Source organism: Electrona antarctica (assembly GCF_951216825.1).
Source record: "Electrona antarctica genome assembly, chromosome: 14".
NCBI classification, from domain to species: domain Eukaryota; kingdom Metazoa; phylum Chordata; class Actinopteri; order Myctophiformes; family Myctophidae; genus Electrona; species Electrona antarctica.
The window spans coordinates 27,355,164-27,364,792 of NC_136795.1; positions in this window are offsets into that span (position 1 = coordinate 27,355,164).

Here is a 9,629-nt window from a genome sequence, read left to right on the forward strand (position 1 = left end):
GCTGTGGTTCAGTCTCTATCCTTTTAATACTCTATGGGTTTCACCTGACAAAAATACTTCAAGTAGCTCAAGTACTTGACCGCATATTACTTTACATCATTGCTAGTAGTAAGCAGTTATATTTACTGGCTGCCTGTATGTCATAGCATGCATTTATTTAAAAAATATTACTGTTGGTTTAGAAAGCACTGAATGGTTTGGGTTTAGGGACGAAATCTTGTCCGATGTCATGAACCATCCAGGCCTCTCAGGTCATCTGACTGCATGGGACAGATCTGCTTTATGTCCCTAGAATCAAAACTAAACATGGAGAGGAAACTCCTGGAAAACTGCAGGTGTGCTACAACTCAATTATTTTAAATCACAGCTAAAATAACTTTTCTGTTTGTTGCTGCCTTTTATTGAGATTTTCTTTTACTTTGTTTATTGGATTTTCCACAGAAGCATCCAATATCAATTGGTACTATATGCAGACTATAGCTTCCTCCAGTCACAGTGCAATCTGTACTCTCTTATTTTTCTGTTATATTTCCCCTTTTTGTCTCCACCAGGCCGAAGGCATGGGGAGAGAGTATGTTTTGCACTCCGTCCGTCCGTCCGTCCGTCCGTCCGTGTGTCCGTCCGTGTGTCCGTCTGTGAACAGCTAATCTCCGCCACCGTTAACCCGGTCGATGCCAAATTTTGCACACACACTCCCTGGATGCCAACAATGAACCTCTGCTCCAAAATGTCCAGAACGGCCTGTTATAGCGCCACCAGGAGGCCGCTTTGTGCAAAACAAGTTTTTGGACAGTACACCTACAGATTTTGTCCAAACATCACGCAAATTGGTACACAGTCTCTCTAGAGCCATTCAACAAAACGGGTCTTTCAGATTTCTCAGACTCCATCCTGATTGGCTAAGATTGGCTTCCAAAGTTCGCAGGAGTGCTCAGTTTCAAACAAAATGCTGCAAATCATGAACACATTGTGTGATTTCCGTGAAATTGCGCACGCACATTCCCAATAGGCTGAGGAAGAAATGCCACGTGAACATTTTCAACTCAGCCTCATGGTGGCGCTATAACTGGCCGAAAAGTGCACGGATTTGTGGATAACTTTGTATGCCAACTCCCTAGAGGCCAAGGAAAAACCTTTGCCTGGAATTTTTCACATCTGCTCTTTATAGCGCCACCAGGAGGCCGACATATGTAAAACACATTTTCTAATATTACTCCTTCAGATTTTATCCAAATTTCACGCAAATCGGTACACATGCTCTCCATAGTCATGTGATCAAGACGGGTTTGTTTGATTTCTCATAATCCACCTTCATTGCCTACGATTGGCTTCTAAACTTTTCAGGAGTAGCCCGCTTTGTACCCGTTTTGTACAAATCGCCACAACTACTCAACGCAGCGTCCGATTGTGGTGAAACTGTGCATGCATATTCCCACTAGGCTTTGGAAGAAATGCCACTTGACAGTTTTCAAATCAGCCTCATGGTGGCGCTACAACAGGCCAAGCCGCGTCACACACACACACACACACACACACACACACAAACACACGTTTATATTGCTTCTAAACATTTTGCCAAACATCACACACACACTCCTATCCTCCTGGTGGAGACCTGTGCCCAGAAGGGCACTTTTTCTAGTTTCCCTTTTTATTGTATTCAAATGTCCTCCTTTTATATTGTGTGTGTGTGTGTGTGCTTTTTTTTTAGTGGTGCAACGTGTGTGGGTGGGTGGCTGGGTCTGAGCATGAAAACAGCATGGTTGTTTTTCACCACCTGTGTGCAACCTAACACACACACAAACACAAACGCACATATTAACTGTATATATGATGATTTTGGGTGTGTGGGTATAGCTCTGTGTCCTGAATAGGTAATTGCCTGTAATTGCCTTGTTGAAATAATCGTGCAAATATTTTTGCCTAGATGTTTTTGAACAAAACCTTGCTGCAGAGCCTTTGCTATTTTTGTTAAGTGTGTGGGCATGTGGGAACACCGTGTTTTCCCCTTTGGATGATTAGATGGATTGCACGTGACCTGATACTGATAATGTTCACTCTGTTGTCATGGACACTCAGGATGTGAGGTATGTGCATGATGTTCTCTTACAAGGCTGTCATTGAGACAATAGTGTGTAGCCTACTTTACATTTATTGTCTCCACCAGGCCAAAGGCATGGGGAGAGCGTATGTTTTTTTAAATGTATTATGCTGATTATGCATTCATTCAAGACCTGTCATTTATATACATCAAGTCCCAATGGCATGTTTGCCATCATTGCATTTTAGACATATTTTGTCATTCAATATTTTTAACAGTTTATAAGCCACAGTATCCACTGACATAACTGTTCACTTGGTGTTTTGTTTACATAAAGCAGGCATTACAATAAGTTATTGTTGCATGACAAACCTCTGTGTGCTCTACAGCGATCACGACTTCTTCCACACTGTTACGTGTTGCATGTGTAAAACCTGAAGAAACGCCTCATGCTCTGATTCACCAGGACATACTGATGACTCCATTTTGCACCAGGTACAATGATGACATTTACAATTTTAATGTACATCCAGAGCATAAAATCCTCTTATTGGGAGTCTTTGGGACATACCTTTTTGTGTGAAAATGTAATAGCTGGACGTTTAGAAGTCATGCAATATAAACCCAAATGCCCACTCTAAACTTAGTTGTAGTGATGGAAGTACTGACATTGTGTACTTAAGTAAAAGTATCAAATAGTCTATTAACAAGTACATGTTTGGTATTCAAAATCTACTTCAGTAAAAGTGCAAAAGTATTGACATCAAAAATTGAGTAAGTAAAAGTACTAATTATGCAGAAGGTCCCATTTCACAAGTTTTCAAATGTAGAAAAATCCTTCGGAGTAAGCTGAAACACACATCCTCTGTCATTGGTTCTGAGCCAAACCGTTAAAACAGACAAAGTAAAACAATGTGGGGGCTCGCAACTCACTTTAGGATGCTCCAAAAAATATAGATATATTATTCAGCAACATGGCAGGCAAAAATAACCGTGTGGTCTTTGTCAAGTATGTGATACAGTTGACAAAGACCACCTGGTCGAAACATATTATTTTTGCCTGCTGTGTCACTGATTCTTATTTTTAGGCTATTATTATTATTGTCTCCACCAGGCCGAAGGCATGGGGAGAGAGTATGTTTTGCACTCCGTCCGTCCGTCCGTCCGTCCGTGTGTGTGTCCGTCCGTCCTTCCGTCTGTGAACAGCTAATCTCCGGCACCGTTAACCCGGTCGATGCCAAATTTTGCACACACACTCCCTGGATGCCAACGATGAACCTCTGCCCCAATTTCCAGAACGGCCTGTTATAGCGCCACCAGGAGGCCGCTTTGTGCAAAACAAGTTTTTGGACAGTACACCTACAGATTTTGTCCAAACATCACGCAAATTGGTACACAGTCTCTCTAGAGCCATTCAACGAAACGGGTCTTTCACATTTCTCAAACTCCATCCTGATTGGCTAAGATTGGCTTCCAAAGTTCGCAGGAGTGCTCAGTTTCAAACAAAATGCTGCAAATCATGAACACATCGTGTGATTTCCGTGAAATTGTGCACGCACATTCCCACTAGGCCGAGGAAGAAATGCCACATGAACATTTTCAACTCGGCCTCATGGTGGCGCTATAACTGGCCGAAAAGTGTTTTTACCTCTAACTGCACGGATCTGTGGATAACTTTGTATGCCAACTCCCTAGAGGCCAAGGAAAAACCTTTGCCTGGAATATTTCACATCTGCTCTTTATAGCACCACCTGGAGGCAGACATATGTAAAACACATTTTCTAATATTACTCCTTCAGATTTTATCCAAATTTCACGCAAATCGGTACACATGCTCTCCATAGTCATGTGATCAAGACGGGTTTGTTTGATTTCTCATAATCCACCCTCATTGGCTACGATTGGCTTCTAAACCTTTCAGGCGGAGCCCGCTGAAGTGTTATTGGTACCCGTTTTGTACAAATCGCCACAACTACTCAACGCAGCGTCTGATTGTGGTGAAACTGTGCATCAGTGCATGCATATTCCCACTAGGCTTTGGAAGAAATGCCACTTGACAGTTTTCAAATCAGCCTCATGGTGGCGCTACAACAGGCCAAGCCGTGTCTCTCACACACACACACACACACACACACACACACACGTTTATATTGCTCCTAAACAGTTTGCCAAACATCACACACACACTCCTATCCTCCTGGTGGAGACCTGTGCCCAGAAGGGCACTTTTTCTAGTTATTATTATTATTTGGGTTTTTTTGGAGCGAGTGAGTTGCGAACCCCTGCATTGTTCTAAAATCCTTTAGAACATAGCAGATCTTTTGATGCGTTGTGAGCTTGTAGGCTATTTTCAAATAGCCAAATATACTGTATATAGGGCTGAAGTGGTTAATGTATGTTTTGTAATAATAATCCAAATCTACAAAGTAACTAGTAACTAAAGTTGTCAAATAATCGTAGTGGAGTAAAAGTATAATATTTGCCTCCGTAGTGCGGTAGAAGTAAAATTATTGAAAATGGGAAATACTCCAGTAAAATACATTTTTAAAACATCCTCAAAAGGAGAATTGTACTTAAGAACAGTTCTTGAGTAAATACACTATCCACCACTGATTAGTTGTATACAAGCCTTTCTACATATATGTAGGCCTACAGAAAACGGATCCCGGTGAAACCTGACAGAATTTTCTCACTGCTATGGAATTTGGCCTTCTTTCAAGACATGCGTGAAGCATGTGAAATGGAAGAACATTATATCCCCCATGATAGAAAATGATTAAGCCAGTCTGCTTTCTCTTGAATACCACTAGGAATTCAAGTCAACATTGGAGATATCTCCTTACTTTACAATATGTTTCAAGGTTTTTAACCGCTTGAATTCTAGCATCCCGTTATTCTAGGCATTTTCATAATAAGCATAAGAGAGAGAAAAACATGGCAAGTTACATAATGGTTGCTTACAATGCTGAATTTCAATTCAATGCCCTTTCTCTATCCAAGGACACTCACAAATAAATAGCATTGTGCTATTGGAAAGGGAAAAAACATATTGCCATGGAGACACTATTCTTGTTAGCATTGACAACTTTGACTAAGGATAGAAGCTGCACAGCTCGTAGTCACGATGCTAGAAACTTGACAACTTAAAGCTGTTGAGGATATATTTGTCATCATGTTTCATTACTCTTAATCTAGCATTTCAAGCGAGACAGGGATTTTTTCAAATAGTAGATCTACAAGCTCATAGCATGAAGTGACGCACTGTCTATGACGGGGATATTCAACTAGATTAGGCAGGGGGCCACAATTGTAAACATTACTTGACGTCGGGGGCCACCAGACAGACCGTAAATAAATGTGTAACTGGTTGGTTAATTGTGACCGAAGGTGCAAAGGTCATTTGTAGGTACGTTTATTAAAAAAAAATTACCTATTTTTGAGTTTTGAGTGTACTCCAATCACCCATAATAGCGTCCCGGCTGAATATCATGATGCCCCAACTCTATACTAATGTTCATGAAATGCATCATGAGAGCTTACAAGTGCTCTCTCTCTCTCTGTCTCTCTCTCTCTCTCTCTGTCTCTCCCCCCTTCTAAGATGAAAGAAATGGTGCAATCTTATAATGCGCATATAGTGAGGACTGAATTCCAATTATATGAAGATAGACTGAAAATTGGTGAATCTGTAGCTGCCTATTTTTGAGTTTTCACTCCAATCATTCAGCTGAATGTCATGATGCCCTAACTCTGCTTCTGCCTAACCGCGCGTCACCAGACTTTCCACCTTGGAGGTGATCCGGTCTAGACAAGATGGTAAAATCTATACAAAAAAACGATATTCCCGTTTGTGGTTTCCGGCTTTTTCTTTGTTTTTGGTCCCCCCCCGTTTGTTTTTAATCCTGCCACGAGTTGGAATAAAATATGGATATACCAAATGAACAATTTCAATACGAAGAAACGTGTCGTATTCATATGCCGCATCAAGGCTTTTAATGGGTAGGCCATACATTTACGATGCCCTTGATCATGGGGAATTTTGGATACTTAAATAAACCCGAAAAGGAATGCTTGAGACCAAGTAAAAAAATGGAATACACTGAATATCAATACGAAGCAACTGAAAAACACGTTATTTCGATGGTAGTGGATGGAGAGAAAGGATTTTTGTCCAACCAAGAAACAGCAACCAATGGAGGCAAAGAGGGGCACAACCACAGGCGGGACCTGACAAAGACACACCCGAAGAAGCCGGGTGGCCGGAGTATTCAAACTCACAATCACAACCTCTGTGGTGGTGGGCAAGGACTTTACCACCGAGCGCCATAAATTTCATTTTAATGTAGGGGCTTAGAGCTCATTATCTCACAATCACCATTACGGACAGTGTTCTATTATTCATTGTCTATGGAAGCAGCGCTGTATGACATCATTCCAGTCCTGTCTCTGCTGTTGTGTTTAGCTTAAGGATAGACTTGTTCAAATTCACAAATTAAAACTATAGCAGTACAATATTATAGAAATAACATGCTGTACAGTATGTCCAAAATGTTCCTTTTTAAATTAAAATGTCGGAAATAGCAGATTTACAACACCAATGTGACAAGTTTTGAGCTTGTAGTCACCCCATTGATCATTATTGCTTTAAGAAATTGGAACATTTTGTGTCCAGGGAACATTTTATTGAAAGAATAATGAATGTATTGTTTCTGGGTCACTTCGTTGCCTCTGGGTTGGATCATTGTTGCCCAAAATACTTTCTACTTTCTATTGTTATCTCAAGACACTGCAATACACTGACAAAGGGTAGTGCACTATTTGGAACTTTTTCTGTTTGTCTGGGGCTAATCTTGCAAAATGCTAGACAGATGAACTCCAAACTTCTTATGGATGCTGCCAGTAGTCTAAAGACACTTTTCACACATTTCATGTTTTGTATATTTTTTTATTTCATAGTGGAAGTCGATTCAATTTAATTCAAATGAGCTTTATTGGCATGAGAAAACATATGTTTACATTGCCAAAGCACGTGCCAAAATCTATCTATCTACAGTATAAATGCACCACGTCTCTGTCTATGTGTACGGTTGTAATGCACGTAACTCGAGAACCGTTCACCCCACCGACTTCAAATTCGACACATGCGTTCCACACCCCCACAGGGAGTGCAGTGCCCGGTGTTGAGTCGGTCGGACCCACGGTTGTCCAGAACCGCCACAAAAGGCCTCTACCCAGGCTCTGGACAGGGCCACTGCCCGACGTCCATATATGGAGCTGACATCATTCTGACATCTGCATAGACTTCATATTTGGGCATGCCTGGCAAAGAACTCCATATATGGGCATAAATGGGACACAGACACAATATCTAGGTGGGGCATGCATTTCCAAATTGCATCGTTCCACAGCAGTGCCCAACGGGCACCATGTAGAGGTTCCAATGGGCACCGCTCTAGTATAATAAAACAGTTGGAGTATGGAGTACAGTATACAGTTTATACAGTACAGGCAGTATACAGTTGGAGGGGGTACAGCATTGTGTAAACACTGAGCTATGTCACATTGCATTGTTATATACATGTTATATGTACAGGGTCAGGGTATGAAACGAATAGCAGCAATCTTTTGAAGTCATTTTGGGACAAAAAGCAGCATTTTTCCTCAAAACTTTAAATATTAGGCTATACAAAAGGGGGAAAACTCAAATTTAAGTGTGTGTAAAAGTAGCAGCTCTGTTTACATACAAGGACTAGAGGTCTACTCGATACAGGCAGTAGTCCTTGGGGACTCCATTCCATTGGCTAACCTTCTTTTATCGCAACAGTTCACAAATCTTGCTGCTCACACATTGCTCACACATTGTTGTATTTCTCCCAATAGGAGTTTTATGTCGTTGGTCATGTTTTCAAACTCATTTTGGATGTGTGTAATCTGTGGGAAGTATGTGTATCTGATATCTTCGTATAGTGGGCAGGTGGTTAGAAAGTGTAGCTCTGTTTCCACCACATTTTGTGTGCAGTGGGGCACAGTCTGTCTTCCCTTGGGAGTTGGGCTGAAACCTTGCCCAAGTTAAAAGGAGTCAAATGTCATACAAAAGCTGTCACGGGCCAGCCAGTGCCCTATACATTCATGTTATCATTGGTACTTCTGTGCACTGTTGAACATTGAAGAACTGCAAATATTTTGAAACATGTTCATTTATATATTGAAACTGTGAAATGTTACAGTACATTGATTGTAGGTCACCTGTGCCACCTCTGCAGCAGTGCTGTTAATTGGGAGGGGCCAATACTGTAAGGAGGAGGGGTGTTTGGTTTCATGTGTTATTTAAGGTAAATGTTGGTTTTGATTGAAGATTTGAACTGAACAACATATTGTCTCTGGCAGGATGAACTGACCAAACAAAAACACTTGAGGGCAGCAGAAACATACACTTTCAAGTATGAGAGAAGGCTTTGTTATGTGGGCAGACTGGGCGCAAACTGACATTTGACAACTCACTAAGCAAGATCCAGATCTTACACTGCTATGTATTCCAGCAACACTGAGCCAGCGTTGATTCCAGCAGGAATCACCTCCCGTCCCGTGACGTTACAGCCATGCAGTAGGCTGGTATTATTATCAGTTTTCCCCCACCCCCTTCTTTTATTTTCCTTCCAAGACCATGCCAGCATGTCCCCCTGCAATGACATCACCCAGCCTTTGTTTGGAAACAAAGAATGTCCAGGAGTCTGTTTTCAGAAGAAATAAGAGAGGAGGCGGCCCGAATGATGAGATATAAATTGATCGTTTGAATACAACTGAACCAACCTTTTAGTTTTGACCGAGAGTTTTATTAAAGATGAATAGCAGTTGCAAGTTGCAACAAGTGTACAGGCGAAACATAACGCGAACTTATTTGAACTATCCAACTAACCGTTTCTGAAATGCTGACCCCTGCTCTTTTGTATAGTGTCACCTCCGCCTCCTCCCCTTGTTGCCAGATAATGTTATGTGGTTTCTTTACTCTGCTCCATTGTCGTGTCTTTGTGGCTTCAAGGTGGAGCTGGTATTTCCGGAAATTCCTGCTTATTGAACCTGTCACAAGATCCACTGTTCCCTTTAGTCAACAAGGAATGCTTTTTCACTATGACTTACCTGTTTTATAGCCTGTTTGTATACAATCATATGTAAATTAAATGAAATGATTACTATATTTACCCAGGGTATCTGGGCTAAGCTCAGTTTCCAGCCAGGCCCTGCTCATAGAACACATTTCATCGTAGTGGTTCAATGCCTTGTTCAAGGGCACTTCAGCGGTGGTAATTTTAACGTGTCGGACAGCTGATTCGAACTGGCGACCTTCCGGTATCAAGACCGCTCCGCTATCCGTTCGGCCACCGCTGCCAGGTATGTGCACAAGATTATTCAAAATTATTGAATAAGATGTTTACATTTTATCAGTAGATTCAGTAGGCTATACACAAGAGTAAATCCACCTTGGTTTTAGTTTCTCAAAATCTTAGCAGCAATAACAAAAAGGAAAAAAAGTAACGTACAGCGCACTTTGAGTTTGAGGGGCTTGAAGGTGTTGTGCGCATGGGACCTACTT